Source organism: Mus caroli, unplaced genomic scaffold, assembly GCF_978045245.1.
Source record: "Mus caroli unplaced genomic scaffold, Mus_caroli_1 scaffold_4, whole genome shotgun sequence".
NCBI classification, from domain to species: Eukaryota; Metazoa; Chordata; class Mammalia; order Rodentia; family Muridae; genus Mus; species Mus caroli.
This window is the reverse complement of record NW_028227259.1, coordinates 109,796,416-109,815,912: the sequence shown is the minus strand read 5'-3', so window position 1 is coordinate 109,815,912 and position 19,497 is coordinate 109,796,416. Positions and strand designations below refer to the sequence as shown.

The 19,497-nt window shown below is 45.9% G+C and overlaps 1 protein-coding gene and 1 long non-coding RNA gene across 2 annotated transcripts in view; one reads left to right on the top strand and one right to left on the bottom strand.

The window, feature by feature from the left end:
* Lrrc8c (leucine rich repeat containing 8 VRAC subunit C) overlaps positions 1 to 5,050 on the bottom strand; it is a 101,810-nt gene extending 96,760 nt beyond the window's left edge. The window contains exon 1 of the mRNA XM_021162448.3: positions 4,829 to 5,050. The gene's annotated coding sequence lies outside the window, so the exon portion shown is untranslated. The remainder of the gene's footprint in view (positions 1 to 4,828) is intronic.
* Positions 5,051 to 5,372: 322 nt separating this feature from the next.
* On the top strand, positions 5,373 to 16,399 carry LOC110295488 (uncharacterized). Its single transcript, XR_002378078.3, has 4 exons — positions 5,373 to 5,526; positions 6,157 to 6,265; positions 15,576 to 15,752; positions 16,279 to 16,399. It is a non-coding gene; the product is annotated as an uncharacterized LOC110295488 (long non-coding RNA).
* Positions 16,400 to 19,497: the final 3,098 nt, after the last annotated feature.

Sequence of the window (19,497 nt, the reverse complement as noted above, 5' to 3'; positions counted from 1 at the left end):
GCAGAGAAAGGGCATCCCAGAAGCACATTAGCCAGCTGTTCTGAGAGATCCTGGTTCAAGTAAGAGACTCCACATCAGTGAATAAAATGCAGAGTGTTCAAGGAAGGCTTCCAACATGAACCAAGGGCCTCCTCAGGAACACACAGACATGTGGGTGTGCATGGGGCTCCCCAGGGATGCACACACGTGGGCGTGCAGCCTTTCACACATGAACACACATACATACAAACACATACACATATATATACACACACATACACACAAATACATACAGACACATGCACATACACACATACATACACACACATACACACACACATATATACAGATACATGCCACACACACATACACACACATATACACACATATACACACATACATACACATGTACATACAGACACATACACACATACATACACATATGCACATACACACACACACACACACACTAACAAGTGAGGGGATTAAGATAAATCTTAAGACAAAGGTGACATTAACTATATGGTAAGCGAGTACTGTGGTGTTTTTCTTAGCTGCAGTAGGACCGACTGCTTACAAATACATGACTTGCCTTTCATTTAGGGCATAAGAACCATCAAGGTGCTGTCCTAACTAAGCAAAGAAAAACAAAATAGAAAAAACGTCTACCACCTCAAACGACTTACTGCCTTCAGTCGTATATTACCCGGAAACATACTATGAACATGAAAACACTAAACATGAAAAAAAAAGTATTAACTTGCTTGTCTGAAGTACAACTGGACTGACAGAAGGGTTTGAGGGAGGTTTGGGGCCAGTGGGGAGAGGGCATTTAGCTTCTAGCTTTGCCTATGGTTGAGGGTGGGGTGTGTGCTGGGGAGATACCGGCATTGTCTCCGGCCTTGAGAGATAAGCAAGGTTGAGAGACCTGGAGTGGCAGACACAGGAAAGTCTGTCTGCCAAAGCACACACATTCCAAGCCACTGAAACAGCTCCAGTAAGTTCTTTAAAATGTGTGGCGCAGAACAAAGAAACACACTAAAAAAGGTGAGTGCTTGTTTCTAACTCAAGACTTCAGGAAAGGATGTGATTCAAAAGTTAAACATGCTAAAAAAAAAAAATTAACCCAAGGGTAGATGGGGGAGGACGGAGCCTATGGCAACACTGTCCTCAGCCCCTCCAGTAAAAGACACCAGAGTTGAAGGCAGAGATCTCAGGCAGCTCCAGACAGGCTATGATAATGGAATCCTTACTTTTCATCCGCTAGGAGTAGGGAGCTGTCTCTACATGCCTAGCTTCATCTAATTCATGCAGTGAGCTAGGCTCTAAAACTCCGTTACACAAGGAAACCGGACTCAATGTGGCTCAATCACGTGGCATCCTTTGAATACTTATCTTTCAGTGCAGCCAGAACTTGAGAGCAACTACTCTAACCTGAGGCTACACTCTGTATACTGTGCCAAATTAAAACAATGTGTATATATATATATATATATATATATATATATATGTGTGTATGTATGTATTATAAGTATACTGAAGCTGTCTTCAGACACACCAGAAGTGGACATCAGATCTCATTACAGATGGTTGTGAGCCATCATGTGGTTGCTGGGATTTGAACTCAGGACCTCTGGAAGAGCAGTCAGTGTTCTTAGGCGCTGAGCTATCTCTCCAATCCATATATTCTTCTATGATATATTTTTATATTTTATTTACTTGTTTATTTTTGTGAAAGGCCTTCACTGCGTAGCCCAGGCCACCTTGGAACACACAATGCCCAGACCAAGCTCACCTTACACTGGTAACAATCCTCCTGCCTCTGCCTCCTGAGTGCTGGGATTTCAGGTGTGTCTCACCATGCCTGGTTACCATTTATATTTAAAAGAAATGGAGTCAAAGACACCTCCACGACACCTGCATAGTAACGTCAACCTCATTAGTGTAATATATGTTCACAGATGAACCAAGATGAGAGACATAGCCAACATTTCTGGGATGAGGGAGAAAATCCTGGGAATGTATAGTCCATGAGATACAGTTGCCAAGAGCAGCTGATGGGAGAGGACACAGTGGTCCTCTGGGTTGTTTCAAATTATTCATTTAGTTGCAATCAGTCAAAAGAACACCAGCTTTGGAAACAGACTGTCCTTACTCAAAATTCAAACTCTGTTGCAGATCAACCAGGGCGTGGCGAACTCTGGAGAGGTGACTTTATGCTCTTAATTTCTGTTTTCTTGTGCAGGTGTTATGGTTAGTTTTAGGTGGTGGGGGGAGCCTTTGGATAATGGGGACAAGGGGTAACATTGAGAACTAAAGAGAACCAGATGTGGCAAACTCACATGTGTACTTCTATCACTCAAGAGGCTGAGGCAGGAAGATTGCCGGGACTGTGAGGTAAGACTGGGTGGCAAAGCGAGACTGCCTAAACAAACAAGGGGAAGCAGTATGGTGCCTGACTGCATTCACTCAGGATATTCCAGCTGCATGGCATTGCCAAGTCATAAACTCTGAGCCCCATTCTATAAAATGGATCTGGAACCATCCCTCTTAGGATGGGAGAGACACCAGGCCAGACAGTTTACATAACAGAAATGTTATCAAATCATTAAGACAAGTCTTGCTAAATAAGTGTAACTTTTATTTCATTTCTCTTTAAACCTGGGCTTTATTACCATGGTGCCAGTGACTATGGATTTAAAAGTCATTGGCAGTCAGTGGTGGCGCACGCCTTTAATCTCAGCACTTCGGAGGCAGAAGCAGGCAGACCTCTGAGTTTGAGGCTAGCCTGGTCTTACAGAGCAAGTTCCAAGACAGCCAGTACCCTGTCTCAATCAATCAATCAATCAATCAATCAATCAAACATAATAATTTGATAAAAACTGAGTATTTGGAGTTAAAATATTTCTGACTCTGAATTGTTTTTTAAAAAATAAACTTTACATAAGAGTCAAGTTGTTCATTTCTGTTAGAGTTCTTACAACTTTTTCTTTACTAAAAAAGTCTCCTCTTTAAAATAAAAAACACTCCTTGAGGATGTAACTCAATTGATAGACTGTCTAGCATGTACAAAGCTTCAGATTCAATCCCCAGCACAGAATAAAATGGGTGGTGGTGCTCCAGTAATCCCAGCACTGTGAAGATCAGAGGTTCAAGGTCTGAGGCCAGCCTGGGTTACACAAGACCAATAAAACAAAAAACAAAAACTCACAATATTTCATCAAAGTGCCTGAAAATCTGAGAAACAATAGATGAGTGTTGCTAGCACTAGTTCAGGCCATTTTGCTTATGAGAAATGGTTAATTATGCTTACCACCTTTTACACACAATGAGGTGGTGGCCCCTAGCTGCTGGCAGTCTAGAATATAAAAGAGGGAAATGTTTGTACTTGCAAAAACTGCCCTCCCCATCTCCCAGTTTGTCTAAGTCATAAGAAATTCAAGTATTATAGACTAGAGATGTGTAGATCTAATCTGATAGCTTTGTCCACATATCTATTGTAGAGTGCAAAACCTGAGTAAGTCTATCAAGTTCAGATTACAATGAGGGTTGGTGGCTTTCTACAAATTATCAGGAAATGAAGAGAAGCGTGTATAGAGCTTTGGTGCTGGGAGTGTTGCAGAACTGCGTGAACCAAGTGGTTTAAAATTACTCGTATTTCCCTGTCCCCCAAGTGGCATCTTAATGCTGGTCCACTCTACATCCTTGTCCAAGCTTCAGCAAAGCACTGCATACTCGGCAGAAATGTGACCGTTAGCTAAGGCCACACTTCTTATGCTACTGCAGTCTGTAAATGTGAAACAGCACCTCTAAAGGGTAATAAGGCTCTCTGAGCCAAACCCGGGCACTCCCACGAAGATCAATTAGTCTTATTTTTCACTTTAAGGAGGATGGGAACCCAAAAATGTTTCCTAACTAATTTGTTGCGAGTTTAAAAATACTTAAGGAATTGGAGACTCAGTAAAGTTCTGCTCTCATCCTCTAATAAAACATCCGCATTAAGCATGGGGACTAGATGTGGGCTGAGCCGTTGCAAAGAAAGGTAACTTGAAGGATTTTAAAATAACTGAAATCTGATGTACACAGCCAAGTGTTGGGGGAGGGAAGCATTAGCTGCTGGAAAAAAAGAAAGGCTTTGGCATCTATAGAGCACACCCTGAGGCTCCCAAGGGGCTAACTCCATCCCAAACACCTCTAAGCTGGGAACCAGGAAAAAAAAAAAAAAAGAGCCTTCTAGCCTGCTAGGGTCAGTTTGGGATGAAGGCAGAGATCCTGGCCGCAGCTGCTGGCCTCCAGGGTCTTAGGAAGCCGAGCAGCCCCCTCCGGCCCCTCTGGACTTGCAGGTGAGCGGACTGGTGCTCACTGGATCTCTGTGGAGACCTTCGATTTCCCCCTCCTTCCTCAAAAAGTGTAACTTCAGGCATCTTCCAGGGAGGCGAGGGGGTTGGGGAGAAGAGCAGAAAAACCAGGCCCCAGCATCTCCGGGGGTTTTGAAGGTAGGGAAGGAGAATCGCCCGGGCCATCCCTGCAGCGACCGCGTTTTCTCCTAGTACGCCCCTCCCCCAGTCCCCAGAACCTACGGCGGCCAGGCTGTACTGGGCGCCCGGCTGGGGGGTCCCTGGCGCGGACGCCAGGGCCCGCGTGGGTTGGGTGGGGTTGGGGTTAGCGGGATCCCTGAACCGCACGCTGGGGAGGCGACCACAATGTGCCTGTCCCAGAGCCCTGGGGAAGCAGGGTCACGAACGAGGGAGGGTGGACGCGTCCAGGCTGGGGCGCGCCCAGAGAACCGAGCCTAGTGGCAGGGTGCTGGCCGTCCCTCTCCATCCCTCCGCGGGTCCCCGGCACTTACCTCTGGGGGCGAGGGTATCCGCAGAAGAGGATGCCAGGGCGCGGCGAGCTGTGTCCGGGTTGGGCTCAGCGGCGGCAAGCGACCGCGGCGTCGCTGCTCATGGCTTGTCGCGCTCAGAGTGCTGCGGCCACAGCCGCGGCGGCGCCTCGGTCCTCGTCCTCTTCGCGGGCTCTGAGCCGGGACGCAGCTAACGCCCCAGCTCCGCAGCCCTGTTCCTCCTCCCCGGTGCCTCCCCGCCTGCGAGCGGAGCCGCCTCCAGCGCCGCCCCGCGCGCCGCCTGGCCCGCGGCAGCCAGCGCCGCCCAGCGCCCAGCCCCGGGGTCGCCGTCGGCTGCCGAGCCGCCGCCGCGGTGCCAGCCCCGCTGTGACGCAGGCAGCGGTGCCCGGGAACTTCCTCCTCTGCCGAGACCACCAGGCGTCCAGGGCAGGCGGGCCCGCGCTGGGCGGGCCCCGCGTTCACCACCGGGAAATCAAGCCTCTCCGCGGCTGGATGATTCCGCTGCTCGGAGCTGCCCACCTGGTTGGCACAGCAGGGAAGATCAGTCCTCTGCCTCCTGTGTGCAACCCTAACAATGCCAAAAAGCGGGTGGTTTCTGTGAGCCCGCCATCCGCTCTTACACCGCAGCTCCTCCCTGGGCTAAGTTGAAGCAGAGCGGCTGCTGCTAAAATTAGCCCTCCTGGGAACTCCCAGAGGGTCAGGTTGGAGATAACCCCTCCCCAGAGAGTGAAAGGTCCAGGAAGCGGGTGGAGAGGGGGCGGTGGTATATATGAGGGGAACAGAGGAGAACGAAAAATATCCGATGCCCGTAGTTTACAAAGCCTTAAGACCCTGGTCAACCTCAATCCTGTTGACCGGCTGGCAGGAGTCCCGCGTTACTGGACCCTGCAAGATGGGCTTCTGGGCTTTGAGCAGCAGGTGCCATTCCATATGAAAGCTCCGAATACGATTTTGTGTGGGCAGAGGTGGGGATGGTGTGTGTGTGTGTGTGTGTGTGTGTGTGTGTGTGTGTGCAAAAGAGTTAACAATGTGCCCCAAACCACCTGTTGTTTAGACGATATAGGGGAGGGATTCTCTCTCACCCATTGATCTGAACCTTGGGTTTGTCTGCCTATCTCTCTGCCCAATTATAGTTTGAAAGCACAAACTAACATCTTGAAAGCTGGCAACTCCCTAAAAAGAAAATTTGCCTATTGGGGAAAAAAAAGTGCAGATAAGATAACTGTAGCAGTCTTGAGAGAGAGAGAGAGAGAGAGAGAGAGAGAGAGAGAGAGAGAGAGAGAGAGAGAGAGAGAGAGAGAGTTTGTCAATAACCAGCTGGCTGTCCTCAGAGCACTTGAAGCAGAAAAAGAATTACTCTGTCCTGGCAGTCTGGGAGAGACAGAAGAGGACAGAAACGGGCAGCCAGCAGCCATTAACTAGTTTGTGTGCTCCTGCACGGTGAGTTTATAGAAGACAATCATTTCCCAAGCCATGATAAAAAGCAGGGTATGGGGGGCGTGGGGGAGGAGCCTATTCCTCCCCGTCCCCCCCCCCAACCTAACTGTTCTTCCTGCTCACAGAATAAAATATTATATACTGCCTCTAATCCCAATGCAGTTGTGGGCTCTGGAAGACAACCTTAAACCCCTTGGGGCCTTAGGATTGGTACTGCATCAGCCTTATTAACCTGGGACAAGCTAACAACCTAGGGTGGGGTGTTCTGCTGAGGAAGCAGAAGAGGTTTGTGTCTCTGGGGGAAAGACAGAGACCAGTTTTAGTAGTCTGCTTTAAGAAAGGGAGAGGGGTAGGAAAGATCCAAGTACCTTGTAAGGCAGCAGGTAGATCTAAAAATACTCCATGAGGTAGCTCTAAATTCAAATGTTCTACCTCAGGGACTTGGGTGGGGATGTAGCTCAGGGCCAGTGACTCAAGGCCTTAACTTTGGATCACCAGAAAACAAAACAAAACAAAACAAAACAAAACAAAACAAAACAAAACAAAACAAAACAAACAGCCAAGCACAAATCTCAGAAGAGCAACTCCTAAAGTTGAAAGCCTTCCTCGCAGTGTCTTGTTCTCCAAACACCTCCCCGAGGTGCTTCAGTATTCTCTGTTGTCATTAGCATCCTGACTGTACGCTGAGGCAGGCCAGCCCACTGCCAAGGACACAGTAAACCCTAGGTTGTTGGTGAAGGTGCAACAGGCATATGTCTCTGCTCTTCCTCTGTAGGTTCAAGGAAGGACTGCTCCTTCTTACACGTCTATCCGTAATCTAGGTGTTGTACCGCAAGGTGCTGGGAGAATTCCATAAAACGTGTAAAGCACCAAGAAAAGGAACCAAGCGCTTCGTGTTGTAAGCACTCAAAGCACGAGATCAGTGTTGAAGTTTGGAAATGAGACTTGCATGCCTCCATCACAAACGTCTCCAGAGCTGCTGTCTGAGTGGATCCAGGTCTCCTCTGTGATGACCCTAACAGGATAGGCAGGGCAGTTCTGCAACTGTACACAGGGGTTTGATGATACACGTTAAATATGGAGAGTTACTAGTCTAAAAGCCACAACACCATACTGCTATGTCATCTCTTTGTTTTTGCTACCTTACAAACACCAAGTCTAGTCTTTTCACTCCAGTTACCTTAACTAAACCACACACTTAGCAAGCTCCCTATAAAAACATGGGGCAGATCAGCAATCAGGCAGTCAACGTGTGAGTGCTGGGTGCCAGAGGTCTCAGAAAAGCCTGAGGGCTCTTCCCTTGACTCTAGTGTTCACAAGTTATGGACGAGGGAATCTGGCAAACACATGAAATTGGAAGTCTCCATCTTCAAACTGCAGTTTGAGTTCAGCGAGAGAGGAGGCTGCTGCTGGCTAGCTAACCTGGGATTCTATATTGTCTTTTTATCTTATGTGCATTTCTCCAGCCTCTGCCTCTCACTCTGAGCTAGGGAGAGAACTCATGGCCTCGTTTTCAGCAAGTCCTCTATCCTGGAGCAATTTGACATTTTATTTGAGCTTCCAGATTAAAGCTCTATGTCTAAACTTTACACAGATACAAGTTAACCTCAGATTGTTTGTGATAGAGAGTGGGATGGATATTTCTGGACTGGACAAGGCTAAGGAACTGTACACATCTGGACTCAATTTCTGTGTGGCTAGCTATGTGGCCCTTAGTGTCTTCACCTTTGAACTTCAGCTCTTCCCCAGATCATTCTTTAGGGGTACGGTGAGGTTAGGGGTGTCTCTTGTAGATGGTGTGGGAATGCCAATGCTGTTGCATTGTTTTATTATTAAGTGTACAAAAAAAATCCCTAAACTGTCATTGTTCTTCGAAGGCATAGTTAATCACTTTCTGTCAGGTGCCGGCACCTTCCTGGGAAATGTATTTCTTCTTTGTCTTCTCAGAGCGTTTAGCTTTTCATATCTGCTTCACCATCAAGTCTAGGACTGTCTCCTCTTCAGGGACTGTATCTTTATCTTTGTGTCTGTAATCAATACCTAGCCCAGGATCTTCTATGAAATCCTACTGTGATTTCCAATTTACCAATTTAAACTTATATCAATTCTTTCAGTATAACTCCTACTATAGGCTCTGAAGTCAGAATCCTGTAGCCAGTACAGAATTTATACTTAATAACTACATATGAAAGTGCCATAAATTTACTTTAAAAATAGTTACACTAAAATTAAGTATTTTTTACAGGTACGGCTATAAATAACATCTGATTTTTTTTGATGTTGAAATTATTCTTTAGGGTAATTTTAAAACTATTCTTGTTTTGTCTTGTTTTTAATGTCAGTTGATCCTGTCTGGTAATAACGAAAGTAAAGTTTTAAGCTTAGTCAAAACCACCGGCAGGGTTTTACTCAGAATCTTCTCTGCTACATAGCCTTTTCTGGGTAGAGAATGGGTCTGAGAAGGAACTGAACTAATAGAAAACATCCTATTTTATGTTTCAGTTAACATTGCTGCAACCACGAGCACTGAGCTGCATGGTAAAACTCTACCTGGAGCTACAGCTTTGAAATCCCTGACTTTACACCATCAAAACCACTAAAACAGCAGGAAGAACAGGAAGTTCCCTGAGAGGTCATGTGGTGATGGCAGCTGAATGTGCACCAGACAAGTGACCTAAAAGTAATGGGTCCAATGACCTAAAAATAAGAGACTTTAAAACTTTAAATCCAGGGCAGGAGACAGCTCAGCTGGTAAAAGCCTGTTCAAGCCTGGTAACCTGAGCTGGGTCCCTGAAACTCACAGTGGAAGGAGCATACCTACTCACGAACACACACACACATGTGCACACACCTACACACACACACACATACACACACACACACACACATACACACCCACATACAGACAGACACCTACACACACCTACACACATACCTACAGACACATACACACACAGACATACACACCTACACACACCTATACACACACCTGCACACACACACACACATACAGACACCTACACACACACCAACACACATACCTTGACAGACACACACACCTACACACACATACAGACTCACACAGGACAATACTACATACATGCACATATATACCATATATAAACGCACACCACACACATACATACACACACAGCACACATACTACATACACAGCATATATACTTACACACTACATACATATAGAGCACACATACCACATGCACATACACATATGCACACACTACACACACATATAGGAACACACACAGCACACATACATACTTCATACACACAGGGGTGTGGGATCAAAATGAAGAAAAACACTTCTAGATCAAATCCTTAACAAGACAGAATTGTTTGGCCAGTCCATGTTGTGAAAATTTCCTTGGAAATAATTTTGAATTAGTATGTGTGGAATACATGCTACAGACTCAATAGAAACTTCATGTGCATTGGCTTATTTAAAACCACCATTACTACCCATGAAATAGACAGTGATAGTGTCTGTTATTGACAGAGGATGAGCCAAAGCCCAGTAAACTCTTCTAGCTAACCAAGGTCACACAGTCCCGAGGGATGTAGATATGCGCCTAGACAAGTCTGATTTCAAAGTTAGACATAAATGATCAATCCTATAAGAAAGAAATAGGTGTTTTATAATCCAACCTGTCAACTGTTAGTGGTGTGACTTTTCAGTAGTTCTTTTAAAAGTTTTCTTTTTAAAACACAGTGTGTGTGTGTGTGTGTGTGTGTGTGTGTGTGTGTGTGTGCATATATATGCCACAGCACACATGTGGAGCTCAGAGGACAGCTTTGTGTAGTTGTTTCATGTAGTCACTTCCTCAGGATCCTTGTGGATCCAGGAACTGAACTCAGGTCGCAGGGCCTGCATGACAGCACCTCTGCCCACTAAGCCACCAGGGCTCATTCAGTAGTTTTTGAATTCCCGTTCGTTTGCACTCTCCCAGCAGTGCCCATCCCAAACACGCCCTCATGCTGTGGTCTTACTCCTTACTGCTTTGAATGCAAAACACTGATGAGAAGAGAACTTGAGATTTTTTATTTAAGTTTTTTTACAGAAGAACATACCCAGGTTTACAGTTCCCAAGGGATAAGAATCCATCATGGCAGGAAGCATGGCAGCAAGCAGTGGGCAGGCAGCTGAAGCAAGAAGCTGACAACTCACATCTCCAACCACAAGCATGAGACAAAACAGAAGCAACATCTTAATGAGGGATCATAAAGTATGGCTCTGGGAGAGAGAGAGAGACGCCTTCTTAGAATTATTGTTCAGGAGAGCCAGATAAGCAACTATCATATGATACCGTCATTTCACCATGGTCTAAGAAACACACATTTTAATTTTCATTTATGTTTCCTGACTTGTAACTTCCAAACCCCTCATTGTAAGTGATGAGGGATATGAGAGATTCTTTATATTATGGGTTTTGTCCTTAGTTCCTGAAGGGACAGGGAATCTTCTGTGGTTTATAACAAGCCCTTGTCAAAGACACCTGGCCTTCTGTGGAAAGCCACACCTTCAAAGACTGGCATGCAGGTGGGGCCAAGCCTATGGTTTACCAGGTGAGACTTCCACCTCCACCCATTGGCAGTGACAGGGGTTTTATTAAGGCTTTGTTTGGCTTAGGGGAGTCAGTGGTCCCTTATGGGTGGTAGGTATATGGTGATGAGGGTGGCTCTCACTCTCAGCCTGCATTGTAATCCAGACATTACAGAGATAATCAGGAGCACGTCTGCATGCTGGAACCTCATGGAGCTTCACGGGGTAGACTCTCCTGTTCCCAGAATCGTCCAGCTCCTGCCTTGAACATCGATCTCTTCATTTGGCTGGCCAATTGTCCCTTAGTGATAACTTACTAAGTCAATTAATTACCCCTTGTAATAAACCAGTTGTCCAGAAAGAAAGTCACTTCAATTCTATGGGACGTTCTAGCAATTGGCAGAACCTGGGAACAGGGTCCTGGGGAACTTCCAGTCTGTCACCGTGTTAGCTAGAATCAGGCTAGGAACTCACCTCTTGGGATTGACATCTGAAGCTAGGCACAGGACAGTGGTGTGAGACTGAGCCTTTGGCGTCTGATGCTATCTATCCCTAGACAGTGTCAGAACTTAAGAATTTAGGATCCCATGTCAATGTTTGCTGAAGAACTGAATTGCTCTAGGAAAAACCTCTGTCTCTCTCTGTCTTTTCTTTCTCCCCCTTTCTTTCCCTCCTCTTCCCCTTCTCTTCCCTCCCCTCTAAATTGGCTAGACCCTGCAATAGACTGACTTTTTAATGTATGGATTTTATGCACGTCAATACTAGTTTCTTTATTTACTTGAACAGACATTAACTTTCCCGCAAGTTAAATTCCACAGTGGTTTACAGGCTAATTCACAGAATTAACTAAGAAGGGCCATTAGACATTCTTACATCTCCTGAAGGCCATTGGGTGTTCTGGGTGATGTAAATCCAAAGAAAACACGAGCTCTAGCCTTGTTCAGGGAGAGACACTGTCTCAAAAGGAATGGCTGTTTGTAGAGATAGAGCATATGTGTTGATAGACAACACTTGGCATCTTCCTCTGGCTACTACACGTGCCCCAGACACATGCACCAGCACAGTACACACTCACAGACATATGCACACACGTATAAAGAAGTAAATAAGTAGATCCTTAAAAAACTAAAACAAAGAGTCGAGTTACTGGCTCTGTCAAGTCGTTCACGAACGTCTTCTAAGAAAAGCACCTTTCTCCTGTAGATAATACAGCTTTGCTTCTCTACCCCAGGGTGGTCCCACTGGATTTAGCCTCTGGGTTCTGTGATATTCCCTTAGAAGTATGTAGCTGCAGCTTGTAGAGGATAGACATGCATGTTTTGAGAGCTCAAAGGGAAGATTATTTATGGATAAATGTTGCCAAAAACAGCCTGCTAGGCAGCCACCCTTTCTTGCAGACTGAATGTTTAAGTGCATCGTGGATGGCTTAAGTGGTTCGAATGAAACTGGCCTTCATAGACTCATAAGGAGTGGCACCTTCAGGTGTGGCCTTTCTGGAGGAAGTGTGTTACTATTTGGGGTGGGCTTTGAGGTCAGATGCTCAAGCTAGCCCAGGTGTCACTCTTTCTTCCTGATGCCTGTCAAGCCAAATGTAGAACTCTGAGCTACCTCTCCAGCACTGTGTCTGCCTGCATCTGCCATGCTTCCTGCCATGATACAGTGGACTCAATCTCTGAAACTGGAAGCCAATCCAAATAAAATGTCTTCCTTTTTAACAGTTGCTGTGGTGGTCATGGTGTCTCATCACAGCAATGAAACCCTAACTAAGACAATGGCCGTGAAAGAATTAATTCTTTTTCTCATGGGAAAGGTACATATTCACTATCCAAACCAATGTATGAATATAGTGTTTCTGGACTGAGTAAAAGACAGGAAACTTTTCCAGGGTGTGTGAGTGTGTGTGTGTGTGTATCTATTTCTCTCTCTCTCTCTCTAACTTATTTAGTGTGTGGGGTGTTTTGCCTGTGTGTCTATGCACCACATGTGTGTCCAAGGAGCCCAGAAGGTGTTAGATTCCACAGGAACTGAAGTCACCGATAGTTCTGAGCCATTGTGTGGTTGATTTAGAAATGGGACCTGAGTTTCCTGTAAGAGCGCCCAGGGCTCTTAAGTGCTGGGCCATCTCTTAACTCCCAAGGGTTCTGCTCTTATAAGGCACCCACTGAATGTAATGTGCTTTATGGCTCTCCCTTTTCATCTCTCTGCAGCACTGGTTCTCAGCATTCCTGACACAGGCCACCCTTAGCTACAGTCTCTCATGTTGTGGTGAACCCCAACTGTAAAATTATTTTCATTGCTACTTCATAACTGTAATTTTACTGCTGTTATGAATCATCATGTAAGTATCTGTGTCTTCTGATGGTCTTAGATGACTCCTGGGACAGGGCTGTGTGACACCCAAAGGAGATGCAACCCACAGGTTGAGAACTGCTTCTCTGGGGCCTCAGGAGCTAAGAGAAATAGGACAGTCGGTTCCTTGGGTGCTGCAGTGGCTGTTCATAGGGACATTTCTTTTCACTTTGACTCAGGGTTCTCCTGCTTCCTACAGCATCCAAGAGAGTGTGGCAGGCAGTTTCCACCTTGAAAGGCCAGCCGAATCTCGGGCCCTTCATATTGTCAGTGCCTGTGTTCCTCCTGAGTGGCCAGGCATCAATAGTGTCTTAGGGTTTTACTGCTGTGAACAGACACCATGACCAAGGCAAGTCTTATAAGGATAACATTTAATTGGAGCTGGCTTACAGGTTCAGAGGAGGGTCAGTCCATTATCATCAAGGTAGGAAAATGGCAGAATCCAGGCAGGTAATGGTGTAGGAGAAGCTGAGAGTTCTACATATTTATTTGAAGGCTGCTAGCAGACTTCCAGGCAGCTAGGATGAGGTCTTAAAGCCCCCACACACAGTGACACACCTATTTCAACAAGGCCACACCTACTCCAATAGGCCACAGCCCCAGATAGTGCCATTCCCTGGGGCAGAGCATATTCAAACCATGGCACTCAGGGTGCCTTAGCATTCCCCTCTTTAGCCATTTCTGCCATGAATAGTCTCTTCTATTAATGCTTTTCTAGGCCAGCTGCTTCATCTGTAGCCCTCCATCCTTGTTTCTGAGCAAAATTTAGTAGAGAGCAATTGGCAATGAAAGATTCCAATCACAAGATTTGAAGGGAAAGTCATCATGTCTGCCCTGGAGGCACAGCATCAGGATCTCCGCTGCTCAGAAAAACTGGTGTAGGAAGTTTATACAGTCGGGCCTGGCCCAGGTTGCAGAGTGAGTTCCAGGTTAGCCTGTGCAGCTTACTGCAATCTTACTCACAGAGGAGGGGAAGAGGATCAAGGATGGCTCCAAGGGTGAGGGTCAGAGCAGTTGCTGCTCTTACAGAGGTCCTGGGTTCAGTTCCCAACACCCACATGATGGCTCACAATGATCTTAACTCTAGTTTCAGAGGGTCTGATGCCCTCTCTCTGGCTTCTGTGGGCCTCAGCCATGCAAATGGTACACAGACATGCACTTAGGCACATACACAGAAAAAAAATAAAATAATTTAAAATAGGATGTAAATGTAACATATTTATGGTTATTAATAATATAGTAATACAGTACATTGATAGTACAGCATGTGCCTAGCATATGCAAGACTCTAGTCAATCTCCAGTACCATACAGGAAAAAAAATGCCAAAAAGACAAAACATGGCCCCAAACAGGTACCATGAATTTATATCCAGAATAACAATTTTAAAAGTTAATTCTAGGGCTGGTGAGATGGCTAAGTGGTTAAGAGCATTGACTGCTCTTCCAGAGGTCATGAGTTCAATTCCCAGCAACCAAATGGTGGCTCACAACCATCTATAACAGGATCCAATGCCCTCTTCTGGCGTATCTGAAGACAGCTACAGTGTACTCACATAATAAAATAAATCTTAAAAAAAGAAAAGAAAAGACGTTAATTCCAATGAAAAGAAAGTACAGTTAACATGAGACTGGCAGTGGTGGTGATGTGTTTTTATTTCTGTGTTGGGATTGTTTCCAAAAGGAATACTTAGAAAGAAAAGACCAAATCCTGAAGAAGATGAATCACTTTGTGTGACCAGGGTAGGGCACTGAGCACAGCAGAACGCAGCCCGTGGTCTGTCGTGTCAGAGACTGGAGACTTCTCAGTGTCTCTACCACCTTCCCACCGTTCTCCAGCTCGTGACACCACAGGACAGTCAGCTGATTCCACCATCTGATTCCATTTCACACAGAACTATTAGTCTCATTGATTAAGCCAGACACTGAATTACTCTTTCTATAACAAAACTTCTGAGGAAACCGACAGACAGACGGTCCCACCCCAGGGAGGTTTATAAAGTAGGCTGCTGCTTTGTCGCGGCGATGCCAATGGCTACGGGTGACCCTTCACCCCGATCCTTGCTGGGACTCTTAGCATTGTTGACGTCTTACTTCATGTCACCATTTCTACTTCATAGACAGGGAGGCTGAGGCACAGCTTGGGATGTCACTTTGCCCAGGATCATACTGCTACCACGGGCAGAGCCAGTGGTGCAACCACACCAGCTAGTGAGGAAGGTTGCTCTCCTGTGTCTCTCTTTCCTCTTTATAACATACGTGTTTTTAAAAAACAAAAAACATTCTGAAAAGTGACTGTAATTCTGGATGTTAAGAGGGAAGTAACATCCGCTGTCAGCACATGCTAAGATGTTATGTACCTTTCAGTGCTCAACATACGGTTTTTTGCTTTGTTTTTGAGACAGGGTGTCCTAATTGGACTTGTTGACTTCAGACAGCCTACATTCATCTAAGAGAAGAAGCCTCAGCTGAGGAATGGTCTCCATCAGACTGGCCTGTGGCCATGCCTTCTGGGGACTGTTTTGATTCGGAATTGACATGGGAGGGCACTGCCCACTGTAGGCAGCTCCATCCCTAGGCAGGTGAGAAAGTTTGCTAAGTATAAGTGGGTGAGTAGTGAGAATGAGTGAGTAGGGGCGTAAATAGTTTCAGCCTCTGCACTCCTGCCCTGGTTTCCCTCAATGATGAATTGTGGCCTGGATTGATAAGCCAAAGAAACCCTCTCCTTGCCTAAGTTAATGTTTTAGTCAGTGTTTTACCATAGCAACGGACAGGATGTAGAGCACAGTGCCGCCTGTAGTCCTCGAACTTACTATGTGACATGCTGATGGATGCCCAGGATGACCGTGATCTTCTGATCCTTCCTCCTCCCCACTTCCAAGGCTGAGATTGCAGACAGGTGTGCATGAGCACACCAGACTTGTGCAGTACTGAGAACAGCATCCAGGACTATGCACATACTAGAAAAGTACTCCACCAACCGAGCTACATCTGTTTCAAAACTAACATAAGATACATCCAAATAATCTTTGAATAACCTCAAATAAGCATATGACGATTGTACGATGGCTAATTTTGATTGTCAAATTGTGGCCTCCCTTCCCCCAGCCTGGAACCTGCTTGCTCAAGGGTGGAGCTACCTGCTCATTCGTCCTGCCATGCCTACTGCTGGACCCTGCCTTTGCTGCCTGGAGGCACACACGTGTTCGTCCTGCTACTGGACCCTGAGTTACTTGGCGGGATATTGGGTTCCCTCCCCCTTCCTTTATAACTGAGTGTCTGAAAATAGTAAAATTGAGCTTTGATCAGAATGTTGTCTTAGCTCCATTCATTCTTCCGCCCCGTCTAGATTCCTCTCTTTTCAGCTTGAACTGCCATTCTCAGTTGAACCGTTCGTGTTGTGGACTGCGGGCAGGCCGCAACATCAAATGATTGGATTAAGGAGAGTAATAAAGCAGATTAATAACCCAGGCCTCCAAGCGAGGCTGTTGAGGGTGTTGTCACAAAGGATGGGTCATGAGGGCTCTGGCGTGAGGAACGGATCTCTCCTGTGACGGACGTGGGCCTTGTTAGAGGAAGTAGGTCAGTGGGACGATGCTCCTGGCAGTTGTGTCTTGCCCTGACCTCTTCCTGTATAGCCCACTTCTCTTGCATCAAGGCTGCCATGAACGCTTTCCTCTAAGGCTTTCCCTGGAACTGGGAGAGAAAGAATTCCTTTACTTTGTTCTCACAAGTGTTTTGATAACAATGGTGAGAACGTCTGACTAAGAAAACGAGTGCCAGAGAAGCGTGGTCTCTGCTGAGTGAGTCTGTTCACACAGTCCCTGGGCATTGGGGTCGTGGAAGGGATTTGGAAGAGTTTGAAGAAATGGGTGACCTCAGAATGCTGTTGGTGATCTTAACTGGGTGCTCAGAGGCCATGGAAAGCAAAGACTGTCCTCCTAGTCTGATCGCTCCGTCTGGAACCCCAACAACTCAGGAAACTGAGACAGGAATGTCACAAGGTTCAAACCCTCCATAGGTTTCTTAGAGTTTCTATTGCTGCAGCAAAATGCCATGATCAAAAGCAAGTTGGGGGAGGAAAGGTTTATTCAGCTCACACTTCCACATTGTAGTCCATCACTGAAGGAAGCAAGGACAGAAACTTAAATAGAGAAGAAACCTGGGAGGCCAGAGCTGATGCAGAGGCCATGGAGGGTGCTGCTTACTGGCTTGTTCCCCATGGCTTGCTCAGCCTGCTTTCTTATAGAATCCCAGACCACAGCCCAGTGACAGCACCACCCACAATGGGTTGGAACCTCCCCATCAATCACTAATTAAGAAAATAGCTGGATCTTTTTTTGTTTTGTTTTTTTGTTTTTCGAGAGAGGGTTTCTCTGTATAGCTCTGGCTGTCCTGGAACTCACTTTGTAGACCAGGCTGGCCTCGAACTCAGAAATCTGTCTGCCTTTGCCTCCCAAGTGCTGGGATGAAAGGCGTGTGCCACCATGACCAACGAAAATAGCTGGATCTTATGGAAACATTTTCTCAATTAAGGTTCCCTCCTCTCAGATGACTGTACCTTGTGTCAAGTTGGCATAAAACTAGCTGAACAACTGACTCCTTGTCAACTTGACACACTAGCATAACACTGTTAAGTCACAACTTTCCCTTTTTTGTTCATCCTGAAGATTGTACATGAATATCAACATCCCACTAGGAAATAGTTTATGAATTTTAAAAGTCTTTACTAAATCATACATTTTAAAATCCAGTCTTTTTAAAAATCTAAAGTCCCTTTTAACCTAAAATCTTTTTTTTTTAAATTGTGGGATCCTATAAAATCAAAAATAAATACTTTTTTTCTTCAAGAGGGAAGAACCAGAGCATGGTCAAAATCTGAGTAAAACAAAATCAAACCTCAGAAGAGTGGGCTAACTCGCTGTGCAATTATCTGGGATTCACTCAGTATCATCTGGGCTCCGCCAGAGGGCTTGGGTCGCTCCTGTGACCCTACTGTCTTTCCACACAGCTTGTCTTCTAGGCTCAGGCTGGGACCACTCCACAGTGCTATTGTCTTGGTGGTCATCCCATGGTACTGGCATCTTCAGAATACTGGGGCCTTCTGCTGCAACTGGGCTGCACTTGACAGGAGCCTGTCCTGGCTCTCTTCATGGTACAAGGCCTCAATTTCTCAGCATGGCTCCTTTAACCCTGGGGGTTCAATTACTACTACAGCTGCACTGTCTCCAATGTCCTTTCTTGGCCTCTCACACTGTCAAGCCTTCGCTGCTTTCTAGGACCCCTTCATGCCTTCAAAACGCTGCCTGGGTGATTTTTATACTATGAAGTTTGTCTGCCAGTGCAAGATACAACACTGGCCATCTGTGGAGCACAATTTCTGTGTGCTGACCCTGAAAAAACACTTCCCAGAAGATTTCACCTCAGTGACGCTGATTTCTTAATCACAGCTGATTCTTCAGCCGCAGCTGACCAGACAACACAGATTCTTCACACAAGTGGCCTGGTCGAGTCTTTGCTTCTCTCTGAAACTTCCCAAGCCAGGCCTCCGTTGTCTGCATTGTTTTCAACACTCTTATCTTCCAAGCACCCACAGAACATCCTACTGAGCTCTCAACACTCAATGGCTTTTCTAGCCCAAAGTTCCAAAGTCCTTTCACAATCCTCCCTCAAACAACATGGTCAGGTCTGTGACAGCAATACCCACAATCCTGGTACCAACTCATCTTGGAGTTTCTATTGTTGCACTGAAACATGTTGCATGACTAGAAAGCAAGCTGGGGAGAAAAAAAGGTTTATTTGGCTTACGCGTCAACACTGTAGTCCATCACTCAAGAAAGCCAGGACAGGAACTCAGGCAGGGCAGGAACCTGTAGGCAGGAGCTGATGCAGAAGCCATGTGGGCATGCTGTTTACTGGCTTGCTCAGTCTGCTTTCTTATAGAACCCAGGACCACCAGTGCAGCACTCACATGTCTAATACCCTCAGACGTCAGAACAGGGAGTCAGACTGACTAGCTGGAGTTATGCATGATTGTGTGCAGGCACAGGGGTGTTTGGAGTTGATCCCAGTCCTCTGGAAGGGCAGCTCAGCTCTTAACTACAGAGCCATCTTTCCAGCCCTTGGTTTTAGTTTTGAAATTTTAGTGTCTCATGCTAAGAGTTTGCTTCAAGTCATAAAGGTTTCGAGCCTTGGCTTGTGAATAGTGTTGGGAATGTTAAGTCTTTGGTGAACTTTTATGTAAGCACTGAATGCTGTGTGGCGTGGTTGTGTCCCTGTTTGAGGCTCCAGGGGGGAATTGTAGGGTTTAAAGTGATGTGTTCAGGT